Below are 18,010 nucleotides of genomic sequence, written 5' to 3' on the forward strand. Positions count from 1 at the left end.
CTAAGGAAACATTTGGATGTAATTAGAAGAGCCATCCACAGCGCACAGGGCCTAACCCTAGTGATTTTCCCAAAGAAACTAATTCAGAATCAACACAAGTGTAAACAAAGGCTTATCTTCTCTGAGGCAGGTTCACAAAGTACAACTGAGGCAGGTTCACAAAGGGCAACTCTGAAACAGACATTTAGAAGCCACTTCTGGCCCCCCCCCCCAAAAAAAAAAATATGCCTCTTCACCTGGTCTCACAGCTAACTGTTCAGCCTGGCACCTCTACCTTCATGGAGTCCCTGTCTACCCCCTTTACTTTGGTATAGTAAAGATAGGTCACTGTCCTAAACCTGTAGCCATCTTGGATTCTTAGAACAGATGAGGATAATTATCTCTAATGGAGAGGCCACACCCTGGAGTAGGAGCGTTCATCTTACAGAGACCAGATCCATCCTCATATGTCATGACAGTAAGACATCTTCAGACCACCTTCACAGAACCAAGACAAATGTCAAGCAAAGCACAGTTTGACAAGGACTGCCCACCTATGCAGACCTCTGATCCCTCTGACACACAAGTCAGCACACTGAAAGATGGGCTTGGAGTCACTGGAACCTACCCAATGTGGCTACATTGACTAAATTCTCTCTCTCTTTTTTAAGACTACTCGTTGATGGACATATTGAGATGAGCAGCGAGACTAGCCTATAGAGACTGCTGGGGTCAGGCTTTTGCCCTAAAACTCCAGTTACTGTTAAAATATACATACGTGTGCGTGTGTGTGTGTGTGTGTGTGTGTGTGTGTGTGTGTGTGCACGCACGCACACACTATCAGAAGATATATTTGAATCTTTGATTTCTAAGAAATCTGAGTACTGAGCAAGCCTCAGGCCCCACCCTTCTGCAGCTCCAGAGAGACCAGTTGGGCAGCACTGGCATTTTGAAACTACCTCTTTGAAGTCACTTAGAGGACGGACTAGGGCCACTGGACAGCCCTCCCTTCTGCGACCTTTATCTGGTTCTCTTCCTAACATGGCCACTTGGAAGTCTCCTCTGAGCTGATCACCATTACTCACCTTTGGAATTAGCATACTGGGGATAAATGGCTGAGCCTAGTGCATCAGAGCTGCCAGAACCCAAGTTATCAGGTTATGGTTACCCAAAGCTCAGGTTATCATTCCCCAATCAACTTGGTATAAGATAATAGGCATGTGTGGCAGAAGTAGTATCATTAGCTAAGTTTAAACTATCAGAATCAGATTTCTTTAATAATCTGATTGCAATAGCTTTAACCATTGTTATATTCTTCAGGACTATATTACATGAGTTTAGGAACTGTTTCGATCACATCAACTAACACTTAGGAAGCGGGCAGGTCATAGTCATGTCCAATGGTGCATCCTCATAGGCATCGGATTACTAAGTGTATTATTAAAGATCATGATGAACACAATCACAAAACACCAACAGAGAAACTTTGCTGAAGGAGAAAGGTAGCAGAGAAATAAGGACAATTTGGAGTAGAGCTAGAGATGTGAGGATGTGGCAGGAATCGAGCCCAAACACAGGCCATCACTATCCATGTGCTTTCTCACGGGGTAAAGGGGCGGGTTGTGGGAACCCGCTGCCCAGCCCTGTGTGTGCGGTGGGTGATGCTGTACTGTATACATTGAAACCAGAAGGAGGGTGGGTTGCACAACATGAAGGCCGGTTTTGTTTCCGTCACAAGGAAAACAATGAGTGTGCCAGAATGGGTAGATCTGAGGAGACAATGGTGGAACAGCCTGAATGAGAAGAAACATCTTAAGGGACTGGCTGCTCACTCAGTCCCCATGCCACACCCTTGCTTGTGAAGCACCACAGAACTCCACTGCCCTTAAGGCCCTGCTGATTTGGTTTTGTTTTTTAATTTCTACTTATTTACTTACTTGTTTGCTTGTTTATTAATGTGACAGGAGGAGCGTGAGTCTGCTACGGAGTGGTTTGGAGAGGTCAAAGGACAACTTTGGAAACCGGTTCTCTCCTTGTACTGTGGGTTCCAGGGATGCCACTCAGGTGGCCAGGCTCCCAATGGAAGCCACAGTACAAGGAGCCTGGCCTCCTGGTTTTTATTCTTGCCATTGTCCACAATACTTATATTTCTGTACCAAACGTGACACGTAAGTTTTACAAGGCAGTGTTTCTAACGTGTTCAAAGTCCACCTGGTCCTGTGTAGATCCCTGGTGCAACAGCATGCCTGTGCTTACAGCCTAATCTAGAAGCCAGATACTTAAACCTTGTAAACAATACATAGAGACATACTTTCAAGTTTAAATTTTTTTTTTAAAAAAAGCACTTTTGTAAGCAAAAATACTATTTGCAAATACATACAGCTCAAGGCAAAACCAGTTGCTTGCCAAAAAAAATCAACAGATACTCCCGTCTGAGCTTTCACCTGCTTGTCCAGGTGAACACATGTATAGTCCAGATACATTAAGAGCACATGGGTCAAATGTAACACTTAGGCATTGAAACTGAACGAATATATTTTGTTCTAATGTGTCCAAGTCCGTTATGCGATACACCAGACTCCAAACCCACCTGAGGGCAGAAATAAGGTCTTGGAAAATGGTTTTCATGCCCCGCTCCCCTGTCGTCATTGTCCCCCCGCCCCCCGGCCCAGCTGTTTCCAAGTTCTTGTGGAAATTCACATTTCTCTGTCCCTTATTGCTGCCAGGATCCCACGCCAAATGAACTTTACAGCTGGAAAGGAAGGAGGGATAAACCACTGTGCTGTTCCAAAGGCAGAGAGGAAGGACACCAAGCACCCACCAGCTCAGCTCAGGGCCAATTTCTCCTCCTCCACAGGACCACAGGAAGGAGATGGAAAAAGCCAGGCTCCACCGCTCGCTTAGTGGAACACAAGGAAAAAACAGAATGCCGCGTGCTCCCTCGACGTATGCTGGATGAACGCAGGGAGCCCAGGAGCTGATAGCGGTAAATTTGAAAAGTACTTTAAGGCCAGCGAGATGGCTCACTAGGTAAGAGTACTTGTCACCAAACCTGATGGCCAGAGTTCAATCCCTGGAACCCACATGGGATGGAGAGAACCAGCTCTCTCAAGCTGCATTCTGAGCTCTCCCTGAATGCTCTGCGGGCGCGCACACATACACACACACACACACACACACACACACACACACACACACACACACACACGGAAAATGTAAGAGAACGTTTCACAGAAAGCTTTCCGTGAGAAAGCAGGGCGAGGATCCCATTGGCAAGGTCTCAGCAGAGATCCTTACAGAAACAGATAAACAAACAAACATAAACTAGACAGAGAACTCGGAAGGAAATCCACAGGCAAATAATCTACTCTTACTTTGATTGGTTTTGACCTCATTTCCAGGGAATCCCTGGCTTCAAACACCACTAAGTTCTTTCTCGACTCATAATGCCAGCCTCTTTCTCTTAGACTTAAACACAAAGATAGCAGCACCACGTCTTTAATTTCAAGACTATGAATAAAGTCCTGAGAGTTCAAGGATGAACACCACAGCTCTCTAGTTGCTATGGTATGCCTACCTCTGGGTTAAGCACCCTTTCCCAGAGCTCACTAGACAGCCTGTCATCAACCCTTGGACCAGGGAGAGGCAATGGCAGAGATAAATCCCACTGCGGCCTGAAACTGGACATCTATAAAACCCTGATTCCAAGTCCTTTAGCACTGTTTAAACTTAATGCATTACAGTACCCTGGGTGATAGTTTAATACAAGTCATTGGGTCTCACTCCCTATCCTGACTCCCAGGTTTAGTAGGTCTAGAAGATGACACCCAATGCCAATATCTGGCCTTCACATGCACATGTATGGGCAAGTACCAACACACACACACACACACACACACACACACGTATGCCTGAAAGGGAAAAAAGCAAAACAAAACTCATAACTAGCTGTTACACTAGTTGAGAAAGAAAATCAAGTAAAAAAAAAATAAGAGTCTCAGGAGGTTGAGACAAATGTCAAACTTTAGCCCGTGGAAAACTTTTTATAATAAACGCTTGCAAGATCGGATTTATAATGGAAACACAGGCCGAGAAGGCTCCGATGTAATATACATAAATGATATGTTTCTGTTCTTGTGTGGTGATTTTCTTCCCTTCTGAGCATTAATCTTTGAATGACTTACTCTATAAATTATTGAACTTAGTTCAAAAGCAAATGAAATTTAAAATACCCATTTATTGAATGGCAAAAGTGCCATGTTGAAATTACTGTGATTTATCTGTTTCTTTAACGATTCCTGTAGCAAACTTACTTCATTGCTCAAAATTATTACCTGGATGCATAGTTTACTCTGGTCTAAACATAAATCTACCCTCACGGGCGCAGCAGCAGCCATTAGTCAGGATCTTGTTCGTTCTTTCACAGCCGCAAGGCCAACTTTTTCTCTCTGCACATCTGAAACTGCTACACTCTATGCTGTACTAATTGTTACAGAAGCACCATTTAGCCAGGACAGAGTTCACCCACCCAGCCCAAATGCCTGACTGTATTACACATGGTTCCAGCAGCTCAAACAGGAAGTACTGATTGGCTCCGTGAAGACAATACGGTTAATTGTTAACGGATGGTTAATCCTTGCCGATGTGACTGGATTTGGGATGACCTAGGAGACATGGCTCTGCATATGTCTTTAAGGACACTTCCAGAGAGGTTCAACTAAGCCTCCTGAATGGACTGGGATATCATGCTCAATAAAGGGGTGGGTGGGAGCCAGCTGGGCATGCTCACTTCTGACAGTCAGCAGATACAATATAACCATCCCTCTGGCCATGGTGGACTGTATCACCTCTCAATGTGACCCAAAGAAGTCCTTCCTTCCTCCACTTGCTTTTTGTTGGTGTTGTAGTTTGAGTTTGAAATGTCCCTGTAGACTCGTCTTGTGTTTGAACACTTGGTCCCCAGCTGGCGGTACAGTTAGGGAAGGTTCTGGAACCTTTAGGAGGTGGAGCCTCACGAGAGGAAGTACGTGACTGGGTACAGGCTTTGAGGTGTTGTAGCCTGGCCTCACTTCCTGTCTGCTCTCTGCTTCCGGACTGCTGGTGTGTGATGGGATGACCTCATGCCCCTGCTTCCAGACCTTCACCGCCATCGTGGACTCAATGCCCTCAGCCAGAATTAAACCCTTTCTCCCTGCAGTTGCCTTTGTCTGGGTATTTGTCACAAAAATGAGAGAGTAACTGTAACGGTCAAGTAGTTGATCACAGTGGTGGGAAAAGTAACTGTGGCCACCGAAGTGACGTTCATTGGGCATCGATAACTGTGGGTACCACCACCACTGCAGCCAGGGCACTGCTGCTCCGCCAGGGAGAGAAATTCTTGTTTGAAAACCCAACTTCTTTCCATCACCTACAGGAGGGCTCCCCAGGACCCTCCCCAAAACCCCATACATACATACATACATACATACACACACACACACACACACACACACACGCACGCACGCACGCACGCACGCACGCACGCACGCACTTTGGGGCTGGTAGTGTAGCTCAGTGGAAAGAACCCATGATGAACACACGTGAGGCCCAGGGTTCCAGCCTCAGCACTGTGAAAACACAAAACAAAAATGACATGAATATGATAGCTGTCAATTAAATGGCCCAATATATAAAGACTGCTTGAGCTGGGGAGATGGTTGCATTGGAAACATGCTTGCCATGAAAACACCAGAGTTTTGGATCCCTCGCACCCAAGTAAGAGGCCCAGCATGGCAGTGAGAATCTGTAAATCCAGCCCTGAGGAGGGACAGTAGGAGGATCCTTGGGACTTGGTAGTCAGGCTAGTCCAGCCCATCACTGAGCTCCAGGTTCAGTGAGAGACCCTGCCTTCAAAATCTAAGCTGGAAGGCATCGAAGAAGAATCTAGACATTGACTTCTGCCCACACACATACCCAGGCATACACATCAACAAACATGTGTACCCTATACTTGCACACACACAGGGTGCTGATAAATTAATAAGAAATATTACTTCAGGTAGGAAATAGACTCATGATTAGCAGAGATGAATCTCAGAAATAAAGACATGAAAATAAGCATGTACAAATACTCAAAAGAAATTTTTAATACTTGCTGAACAAATATATATGTCAGATAGAAGGCCACAGTGATAGCTGAGTTAGAAAAGCAAGTGGGAACCTTAAATGTAACTTTTATTCCCTTTTTAAGCTCTTCTGATCTTCTCCCTACAGTGTGCAGACTCTACTTTTACAACCATAAAGCACAACAATTTTTTCTGTTTAAACTACATGTTATTATTCATTATTTCTGAAATGATTCAGAAATCCCACGTCACAGCTGATTCAAAATTACATACACACATGTACACTCTACTATAACCTCATATCATTAACCAGGACCTAACATATCCATGACACAGAAGACCTGCCCGTGGTGAGAATTTTTAATTGCATTGGTCATAAGATAACTAATTTCTTCTCTATAGATCTTTGTAAAACATTGGCCATTTAAGGATGCAGAATTGGTGGCAATCTCAGCCCTTGGGAGATAGAAACAGGAGGGTCAGAAGTTCAAGGTCATCCTCAGTTGCATAGTGAATTAGAGGCCAGCCTGGGCTACTTGAGACCCTGTCTTAAATCCTCCCCTCAAAACAGATCACATATCTAATACTATGTTGTTTTTATTGCATTGGATAATTTAAATTGAGACAAAACAAGACTTTTTCCTCGCAGAATTTTGCCTTTCTCTCCCTTTTCTTAACTGTTTTGTCCTTCTCTCTCTCTCTCTCTCTCTCTCTCTCTCTCTCTCTCTCTCTCTCTCTCTCTCTCTCTCTCTCTCTCTCTCTTTTAAAGCATAGAAAAGAAGAACAGGCCGGGCGGTGGTGGCGCACGCCTTTAATCCCAGCACTCGGGAGGCAGAGGCAAGAGGATCTCTGTGAGTTCGGGGCCAGCCTGGTCTACAAAGTGAGTTCCAGGAAAGGCGCAAAGCTACACAAAGAAACCCTGTCTCGAGAAAAAAAAAAAAAGAAGAAGAACGGAAGCTTCTTCTCAGCTAGACCTCCATCACCTAAATATCATGAAGGTGTGGTAATTAGAAAACATACACACACACACACACACACACACACACACACACACACACACACACACACACACACACGGCATGCACAGAAAATTTGCGTGTAAGCAGTCCATTATGCCAATATTCCCCTACCAGATAGCAATTTTTTTCTTTAGGAAAAGCAAACAAATAAAACTCTCAAAAGAGTACAAACAGGAAACATATTCAGACACGATGGCCAAGGGCAGAACACACATGGTCCTTTCCTAGGGAGTCTGAACACACTGAGTGATATACCTGGGAAACAGGATGGGGAGGCTGGCAATGTCCCTAAGCACCACAAGTCCATTTCAAAAGGAAGCAGACACAAGTAGGGTTATAATTAGAGGGTTAAGATGCTAAAGAGTTTTGCATGATACAAACAGATCTGGTGTTTTGGTTTTATTGCTAAGGTTTTGTTTTTTAATTGGGTGTGTATGTGTTTGCGCATGTGTGCATATGTGAGCATCCACACAGGCCAGAAGAGGACATCAGATCCTCTAAAAGCTGGAGTCACAAATAGTTGTGAGCCGCCTAACATGGATGCTGGGAACCAAGCTTTGGTCTTCTAGAAGAGTAGCTGGTACTCTTAACTGCTGGGTCACCTCTCCAGACCCTCTGCTTTTCTGTTTCTTAAAGACCTAACTTCTAAAGTGGTAAGAATCCAAGTCCAAGTCAGCCACATTTTTTCCTATGGAGCCTTAAAACAATGTATGCAAATGATGTATACTTCACCATTTTCATTCACTCTATACAAATTGACAAAGACAATCCAGGAGGAGCATTCACCTTTGCCACAAAACTCATAAACTTTAAATGTTAAACCTTAAAACAGGGTTGCTCTGAAGGCCCTTCTTTGAATACACTAAATTTTCCTCAGCACACAGTTGCCGTTAACCACTCCTGAAAATGCCTACTGTACTGAAGAGAAAATGTGGTCTTGGGACACGGAGGATTCTTTAGTGCCTTGCCCTAAATTATATACAGAGCAATATGTAAACCTCCTCAGAGTTCACCAAGTGTTCTGGAGCTAGGGTGAGGGCTGCACCCTATGGGAAGTGGGAACAGGAAAGAAGGAGTCACCAGGCAACTGTCAGTGCCGAGCAAAGACTGGAGACGTCTTTGAAGGTCATGCATGACTGGAGCCTCAAGTGCAAAGTGTACTTTTGACAGAACTTTAGGAAGACTAGAAGCTTCACCTCCTCCATTGGCTTCCCTGGACCCCTGGGACTGAGTCAGGTCCTCCCAAATCCGGGTATAATCGCATTCTTCTGCCAACAAGGCTTCCAGGGTACTTATGTTTAGTTATTCACCATTGTCTCAAGACCTAACAAAATACCGGTATAGATTAAGTATCTAATGAAAATGTGTTGAATGAATGAATAAAAAAATATTAATATATAGAAGGGGGTGTGGAGATCTCATGGTACAAACAAAAAAAACCAGTGTGTTACACATAGTAATCATCAATGAAAATTTATAAAACAATTTACATTTCATTAATGAGGTAGATTAATTAATGACTGTAGATTTTATTCATAAAGCAAGAGAAAGGCAGTATGCTGAAGCTGTAAAGCCAAACAATGACAGAAACACACTCAATGAAGGGCAGAAGCCACACCATGCTCTATAAATATCTTCTACCACATGTGCCCAGGGTTTTGTTAGGGATCACAAACAGCCATTTGTCCTGACTTATCCTGAGATCACCGTGGAACAGAGAGGAAGGCATTGCCAATAAAACCAAAGAACCGTTTTCTTGAAGATCAGCTCTTAAATAATTTCAATCAAATGGCATACATTAAAAAAAAATCAGTGATTGCTGCAGTGAGGTGTTATTCTAACTACAGAAAGAACGGCAGCAGATGCCCGTGGGTTACCTGCTCAGTGTACCTCATAAACCACACACACCACCTAAGCACCCACCAGGGGTGCCCCACTAGTTCTTACCTTGCATCTGCCTCCCCCTGAGGGCACCCACTGGATCTCTATCCACAAATCAAGCCTGTCTCAGGTTGAATGGGCATCCCACATAAGTCTTTATGTTAAAGACTTGATCCTCAAACTAGGGCTACTGGGAGATGGTGGATTTTTTTTTAATTGGTGTAGACTAGGAAGTATATGTATAGTGTAATATTCTCTATTCCGTCATTTCCGTTAGCCACTTTCAATGTCCCAAAGTTTAATTCACAGAACGGGGAGGCTGCTCTGAACTGAACTCAACACTTTGGGGTGGGGTGGAATCTTTAGCGAGTGGAGTCCTCAGGAGACACTGTGGTGGTGTGAACGAGAAATGGAAAAATGTTCCCCACAGTCTTGGGCAATTGAACACTTGGTCCCCGCTTGGGGACACTGTCCGGGGAGGTCTAAGAGGTGTGGCCTTGCTGGAAGAAGTGTGTCACGCTTTGAGGTTTCAAAGCGTGATACCATTCCTGTGTTCTCTCTCTCCCTGCTTCATGCTTGGAGTGTGAGCTTGGCTCCCTGTGCCTGCCACCACGCCTGCCACTTGCTGCCATGCCATGGCCAATTCTTATCCCTCTGGAGCCAGAAGCCAGAATGAACTCTCTGCATACCGCCTTGATCATAAGTGTTCTATCACAGTACAGAAAAGTAGCTGATAGAGGCCTCGTCAACTCACTGTGAACATGCTCTCACAGCGGCTGGTAGAACCTAGTCTCTTTCTCTTCTTGTTTGGCTTTGCCTCCTGACTCATGAGATGAGTGGATTACTCTGCAAGAGACCCCTGCCAACCACCATGCCAGAGGCCCGAAGGAGTGTGTCGTCATTTGATTTTTGGGCCAGACCCTCCCTCCAAAATTATGAGCCAAATTAACCTTTTATCTTTATAAATCGGCTTTCTCAAGTGTTTCATAATAAGTAATGCAACTTAAACCAATATAATCTCAGGCTTCCTTACTTCACGCCTATCATCGACAGTTTTTACCAACTACCCGTCTGACACCACACACTGTTTACAGGACTTCATGTTTTTTGAGTTAGTTTCCCCCAAAAGCTTGTCAGGGGTGAAGCTTTACTACCCTACATTCACCAAAGGAAAGGCTGAAGCACAGAGAGGTCCTGTCCAAGACACGTGCTAGGAGTGCCTGAGGCTCTGAAGGGTGCCTGATGTACGGTGGGTGCACACACAATCCTCGTGGTTGTGCTCATCCGATGAACCCTGTGGTTGATGCTCATGCAAAGGGGCTTCCTTCAGCTCCCAGGGCCTCTGTCCTCCTCCACTCCCTAGCCTGCGCCCACCCTTCTGCTCTGTTTATTTTCTGAGGCCTTGCTCTCGTAATGGCTCAGTAACCCTCCTCTTCTCTCGGGACAGGGATGCCATCTAATCCTTGCTCAACGTAGTACCTGAGTCTCGTCTACTTGTTAGCAGTCCTAATAAAGGGCAGCCATCTAAATTCGGGCTGTACTCAGTTTCCCAGCACTATCCCAACCCATTATCTTGTCCTGAAGATCCCAATTACTTTGTACTCAAAGTCTCTCCAGCAGACCTTGCCAAAGGATAGGTCAGTCTCAAGTGGCTCTCTCCTGTGTTTTTTGATCCTGTTGGCAAGAAGTGACTTTGGCACAAGAAGTCATCCAAAGGCAAAGCATTTACCTAGCCTGGGTAAAGCCCTGGGTTCTACTTCAGAAGTACAACCACAAAACGAACAGACAAGTAACTGACTTTGTATGGCAAAAGTTAGAAGTTGCAAAGCATGGCATTGAAACGCACTTCCAAGTTACTCAAGACCCAAAAGGATGTCTCTCCTCGGACAGCCCACCCACCCCCCCTCCGCCCCCAAACAAAGATAATGTCCTGAGCCAGTGACATGCAGGGAGGAACTCCTTTCTGCAAGCCACAGAGGGGCCTCTGCCACCTGTCAGAGAGGGCACGCAGTTAATTGGGTGACACTTGTGAAGGGCTTTGCGACATGAAGCACACATGTCATCCGGGATCTCACACATGGCGCTCCACACTGCAATATCCAAGAGCTATTTTTAAGATCTACCAGTTGAGCAGACCTTACAAGTGTCTCCTCCTGCAGCCTATTGTAAATTCATTATTCGTCCACTGAGAGAGAGAGAGAGAGAGAGAGAGAGAGAGAGAGAGAGAGAGAGAGAGAGAGAGAGAGAGAACCTCAAAAAGTGCTCAAGATTGCGGGGTGGGTGGTGCTGGAGAAGATACAGGGGATATTCACATACCACACATACCCCAAACAACAAACCCTTAGGAAGTTACACTCCATGCCAAGGTTTTTTGGGAAACCTTGAAACACTCGCTCTGTTCCATGTATTCTTTTGAAAACAAGCAATCCCAGAGGAAACAAGGGAAGAAACTGGATGGATGTCACTTACACACAAACCACTGAATCAAACACATGTGACCATCCCAGGACATACATGTTCCAGAGGCTTTGGGATGGCTCACACAAGAACAAAAGCAGTCTCTGTAAAGCTTGGTTATACTTGCAGGGGCAGTTAGGCCAAGTGTCTCGGTGGGTGTGGGTTTAGGTGTGGTATTATTTTTACCTACCAAACCATAATTACACAAAAGCTTTTCTGGCTTCAGGAAAAATCAAGGGTTTGTTTTTAATTAATGAGGGCAGGCCCCTAATTCCCTCTTTCAAAGCGCTTCCTCTTGCTAAAGGCAATCCTATGAATTAGTGGGGAGGTTTAATGAATTGCCTTCGGCTAAGAGGTTTGAGGGCAGTCCCTCTGGAGTGACGTTTGTCCAATGACAGAGCTACCGATGGCTGCCCACCTTCGACCTGGCTTCTCCTTTAATACAGCGGCGTGCTGGCTCTCTGAGGATTCCCATTATTTTTCCAGTTCTTGAAGTCTGCAGGGGCAAGTGCCAGCACGCTCCCAAACCCTTTTGGATTTATCTTTTAATGTCTATACTCTCAGACAGCACTTCGATCACACAAGGTTCCGCGTCAAACCTGAGTCATGACTCACCTTGAACTTCAGCTGTTTCAGGGGAACAGTTTTGCATGGGGTTTAATTAATGTAACTCCTTCAAGTTTTGCTTTATGGGTTTGGTTTTCTGCCTCAGATATATGACAAAATATGGGGGCCCGTTGGGGAAAAAAAAAGTCTGTGTCAAGCGAACTTCAGAAAAGTCGGGCTCTTTCCTAGTGCTTATCTTTTAACTGAAGGAAGGGGAGACACGTGAGGACAAAGCACCCAGGTCCCTTTGGAGTAATGAGACTTCGCAGACACACGTGATTATCACTGACTCATCACTGACTAATATCAATACCTAAATTCTTCAGGCGCCAAGCACACACTAGGAGCAGCACTAACTCAGGAATTCTAAATGCACTGGCCCTTGGAAGCCCTACATGTTTGTCATCATAAAAATAAGAAACCATGGGGCCGGAGGAGGAGGAGGCTCAGCAGTTTAAGAGTACTTGATATTCTTCCATACGACCCAAGTTTAGCCTGGTACATTTAATCTGACACATTTTCTGACAGCTGCAGGCTCAGGCACGCACGTTGTTCATGTGCATAGACTCAGCACATGCACACACATACAAATTTAAAAATAAATAAACCTCTGGAAAAGTAAGAAAACTGTTTCCAAGCTGGGCACAGTGGCATCTGTCTGTAGTCCCAGATATTTGGGAATCTGAGAAGGGAGCATCGGGAGAGCCCAGTTCAAAGCCAAGCTAGGTAGACCGTGGCCAGCCCACCCAGTCTCCTCTTCATGAGGTCAGTAGTGTTACATCCCACCGATGAAGCACAACCTGCCACTGGGTGTCGTCCGTGCCTTATAGAGACTTCTTCAGCTCTTGTAATGGTTAATATTGTCAGCTTGATAGGGTCTGGAGTGGTTGGAGACAGGGCTCTGAACACATCTGGAGGGATTAACCAGAGTAGGGAAGCTCACTTTAAATCTGGGCAATGCCATCCCACGGCATTTGGGATGAACAAGGAGAAGGCACCAGCATTCATCTCTCTCTCTCTCTCTCTCTCTCTCTCTCTCTCTCTCTCTCTCTCTCTGCCTCCTACAGTTGCCCCTGTCCCACCACAATGGACTGTATCCTCTCAAACTGTAAGCGAGATTAACCCCTTCCTCCCCTGCGCTGCCTATTAGCAGATATTTTACTGCACCTTTGTCCTCGGTGGTGTGATGGCTCCCTGGGAGCACATACTTCATCTACTTCACGGCTGCTGGCCGTTTCCAAGACCAGGGCTCAGCACACAACAGGTGTTTAATAACTACGTGCTGGATATATTTGCTTAAGAGATCATTTCTCATAATTAACACTGTTATCATTATGTTTTACTTCCTCCTAATTCTCTCTTTTTTTTCCCCCTACCTCTGAGACGGGGCTCTGATATGTAGCCCAGGCTAGCACGAAACTTGTAAACTTCCTGTCTCAGCCTCCCTCTTGCTGAGATTAGAGTCATATACCAGAATGTCCAACTGTTCTCCTTTCAATACAAGGAGAACCGGAGACTTGAGACATTGAGTCAGCTGCTCACATCACTTAGCTAGGGGGCAGCAAGGCCAGTGTGCCTGCCTGCCGAACTCACTCTAAGCCACTGATCTACTTACTACTGCAGAATCACCTACACTCAGTTCCCACTCTGCACCCAACAGAATATCCACATGATTGTGCATACAAATAAAATTCTGGAAGCTGATCTCTTCATATGCTTTCTGACTGGGCCTTATGGTCAGCATGCCTGACTTCTGCAACCTAGTGGTTTAATGTTTCTTCTATTTCCTTATGTAACTCTTTTCGGTAAATATACAGACCAAAGAACAGAAACAAGTCATATGGATTCACTTCTACCTGCTCTAAATACTAATGACAAATTCCTGACCAAAGGAGGGTCACAGGAGCCATCCAGTCTATAAGATGCTAAGGATGTGACATGGAACTTTGAGTGTGCCGGGCTAAGTGCCCTACCCCTGAGTACAATGCCAGTTCCAAGTACTTTCCACTCTCTAAAGGAGGAAGGTCCCAACTCTTTACACAAAGACCATGAAAAAGAGAGCAACTCATCACATTTCTTCTCTCTTTCATTTTTTCAACCTTCCATTACCATGCTTTTCCTCTCTTCCCTCCAGCACATGGGCATGTTTAACTCTCCCTTACAAAGGGAAAGAGGGGCTAGGGAAGGGTGAAGGGACAAAGGGAAGGAAGGAAGGAAGGAAGGAAGGAAGGAAGGAAGGAAGGAAGGAAGGAAGGAAGGAAGGAAGGAAGGAAGGAAATCCTCAACTCATTCATTGCATTCCTCAAAGCTATAGTTCAAACTTTTTTTTTGTTTCGTTTTGTTTTTTTTTTCTCTTTTTTTTTTTTGGTTGTTCGAGACAGGGTTTCTCTGTGTAGCCCCGGCTGTCCTGGAACTAGCTGTGCAGACCAGGCTAATCTCGAACTCACAGAGATTCACCTGCCTCTGCCTTTGTGCTGGGATTAAAGGAGTGCGCCGCCACCACCCAGCCCAAACTTCTTGAGTGAATATCCCATGCCCACTACCTCCAACTCCCTCTTGTTGATCATTTATGACCACATGTCAGGTTAGATGCCCAGGGCACAACAATGAAGAAGTGTATAATGTGCGCCACAGATTCAGCACACTGCCCCATCCATCACCATTGGGATTCCTCTCATGAAGTGCTTCTGTCTCCCATGGCCTGGTTTCCTGTCAGTTCTAACTCTCTGTGCTTCTTGACTGCAGCAACAACTTTGCTCTTTCCAATTATGCAAATGCTCTTTTGCTGAGTCCAGCTTCCCCAGAACTTGGTCACTCTCTTTATGTCATTCTCCTCATCCAAAACCTTCCCATGTCCCCCTCTTAGAAACAGGACATCAGAGTGTGGTGGAACACACCTGTAATCCTAGCACTTAGGAGGCTGAGATAGAAAGAACTCAAGTTTGGGGCCAACCTGGGCTACATAGTGAGATTCCCATCTCGAAATAAACAAAAGTTAATGAAACAGCTCCAAGTTCTAGTGGAGTGATACGAAACTCTCCCTTTGGTAAGAAATCACTGACTCCAGGTTCAAAGGCTAAATGTTTCCCTCCTGCCTCTGATTTTCTTTACTAAAATCATAGCAATATTCTGACACACTGGGTTGCTTCCTTTAAAAATACAGCTTTCCCCTTTTTTTCAATAGTTAATAATTTTCCTGTAATTCATCCCTTATATCTGTTTACCCTTGCTTTGGGAATTCATTAGTAATTAAAGTAGCCATGGTACAGATTCCAGATTTCAAAGCCAAACACCACATGCTTCCTGTGTCTTTTTTTATATCAGTATTAAGGAAACTTTTCTTTGTTTCTGGAAGCATTCGGTGCAGCTGTGGTGTACTGAAGAACTCTAACTTCAAGATATCAGCATGTGCCAGGCACAGTGGTACAGGCCTGTAGCCCTAGCACTCGGGAGGCAGAGACAGCAGGATAGGTGCCTGGCCACATAGTGAGTTTGAGGTCAGGGTAGGATACGGGGACCCTGTCTCAAAAAAGAGGAGGAGGAAGAGGACAGATAATTACTGAAAGTTTAAAAGGCATTATTTTTATTAATTAATTAGTTGGTTGGTTTTGTTTGTTTGAGACATGTTTTTTCTTGGTTTTTGTTTTTTGGGGTTTTTGTTGGTTTTTTTTGAGACAAGGTCTCTCTGTGTAGCCTTGGCTGTCCTGGAGCTCACTCAGAACTCGCTGTGTAGCTCAGGCTGGTCTCTAACTCACAGAGATCCACCTGCCTCTGCCTCCCAAGTGCTGGGATTAAAGGCATGCGCCACCATCACTTGGCTGAGACATGGTCTTTCTCTATAGTCTTGGAACTACTATGTAGACCAGGCTGGCTTTGAAGTCACAGAGATCCTCCAGGCTCTGCTTCCCAAGTGCTGAAATTAAAAGCATGCACTACCATACCTAGCCTCTCTTTCTTTCTCCCTTTCTTCCTTCCATTCTTTCCTTATGTATGTATGTATGTATGTATGTATGTAAGTATGTATGTATGTATGTATGTATGTATGTATGTATGTTTTTGGGGACAGAGTTTCTCTATGTTTCCCTGGCTATCCTGGAACACTCTAAGTAGATCAGGCTGTCCTTGAACTCATAGAGATCCACCTGCCTCTGTCTCCCAAGTGCTGAGATTTAAGGCATGCATCGGCACCGCCCAGCTAAAAGAGGAGTATTTTTATTCCATGCAGTCTGAAATACCACCTTTTACAGATTGAGTACTCAATTAATGTTGAGTAGATGCAACTGCACAATGTTATATTCCAAAAATTTAGTGCCCTGCTATTTTATGTGGGTTCTTTGTGTGGGAAAAACTTTTATATTACATTTTCTTAGTCCCCAGGGTAAACAGTAAACGTTCCATCAATATTTAGTGGCTGACTGAATGGCAGGGTAACACACTTGACTAGAATTCATTGCTTTGCCTACATAAGAAAATACTGACCTGGGAGACCACTGATTCTTATGGGTGTTCCGCAGGTTGGGGGCAGAGCCTTCACAGGGCACCTCGGGGTAGCTTGTGGCGCCTGGGCGCGTTTGTTAGTGCGGTCTTCTTTATGACCCACGTTAGGGAGAGCACTTCTGAAGTGATGCAGTTGCATACCACCTTATAAAACGCAGCTTCATTTCATGTGGGACGTTACTTTAACTGCAACCTTATAATTAAGGCTAGCCTATAGACAAAAAAATGTAAATGCTGGTAATTATGGTTCCTGGCTTTATAGGCAGGGAGATGACCCTTGCCTCAAGAGGCCCAATGGTGACAGCTTTAAGAACATCTGCTGTGGATTATTCATCCTCCGTCATGATTGGGCCCAGAATCGTTAAATGTGGGTCCTGCAAAGCTCTGCTTCCATGAACTTGGGTTTTTTTTTTCCTTCTTATAAACAAACATATGTGTACGTCAGTATTTCAGTGGTTTCTTGCAGTGGGCACCCTCAAGAACTGCTCTACAAACGCTCTCAAAAATTCGCTCTCCTCAGTGTGTCCACAGCCTCCAGGTGATGGACACCATGAAGATTCCCACAGGCAGCATGTGTATACGTGTCAAACAGTGCTCTCTTACACTGTGTGGCGAAAGCAAGCCACACGGTGACCAGACTGTCATTTGACAGACGCCTCATGACTGCCTCCAGCAGCTCAACTTCATGACAACTACAAGGAAATCTTCTGCTATTTGCCTTTAAATGTGACTGCAGTCCGCAAGGACAATGTCTGAAAACCTCTTGGTTAAAAATCTTTACCTAGGCCACCAGTGTCAAAACCGCTCTTTTCTCTTTCTTCAGCAATAACAACATTAGACCATCAGCACTCCGCTTTAAAGGAGGCAAAACTGAGCTTCACTATTCTGTCATGAAATTTCTAAGCTCAGTATTTCTATTCACATAATACCTCTGGTAATGACTCTCTGTTACTGGGTACCCAGTTGACGTACGGTGAGTGGCTGAAAAATACAGGTCAGCCTGAGACACAAGGGACTGTGACATATGATCTGAAGAACACAGGGCTGTGACTTAACACTAGCCACGCTCAGGCTTATAATGTGAGACAAGAAAAGGAATAGTAAATAATAATATACAGGACAGAAGAGCAGACGGCATGATATACGTGCAATAAAATCGCCATGGGTGTTCAGAAAGAAATGCATCTCTTCTCCTGGAGAAACTCGAAAGGGCCAGCAGAGGAAGTGGCATCAGAGTGGCTTGGAATAACAACACAGAGGGGCAGCCAATCATTTGGGCTGGGGAGGTGGCTCAATGGGTAAGGCACTTGCAATGCAATGCAAGGATCTGACTTCAAATTCTCAGAACTCATATAAGCCAGTGTGGCAGTGAGCATCTGTGACCCCAGTGCACCTATGGGGGGGGATGGGAGGTGGGAAAATCCCCAAAGGCTAACGGGCCAGTTAACCCAGCATACAAAGTGAGGA

At 44.9% G+C, this 18,010-nt stretch overlaps 1 protein-coding gene and 1 non-coding gene across 4 annotated transcripts in view; both read right to left on the reverse strand.

Annotated features, from left to right (window-relative positions):
• Positions 1-18,010, reverse strand: part of Sash1 (SAM and SH3 domain containing 1) — a 175,123-nt gene that overhangs the window by 97,481 nt on the left and 59,632 nt on the right. The window lies entirely within an intron of this gene.
• Positions 9,201-9,332, reverse strand: LOC128118816 (small nucleolar RNA SNORA36 family). The gene has a single exon (XR_008221341.1). It is a non-coding gene; the product is annotated as a small nucleolar RNA SNORA36 family (small nucleolar RNA).

The sequence above is a fragment of the Peromyscus californicus genome, unplaced genomic scaffold, assembly GCF_007827085.1.
Source record: "Peromyscus californicus insignis strain IS unplaced genomic scaffold, ASM782708v3 Scaffold_22__1_contigs__length_63687245, whole genome shotgun sequence".
Lineage (NCBI taxonomy): Eukaryota > Metazoa > Chordata > Mammalia > Rodentia > Cricetidae > Peromyscus > Peromyscus californicus.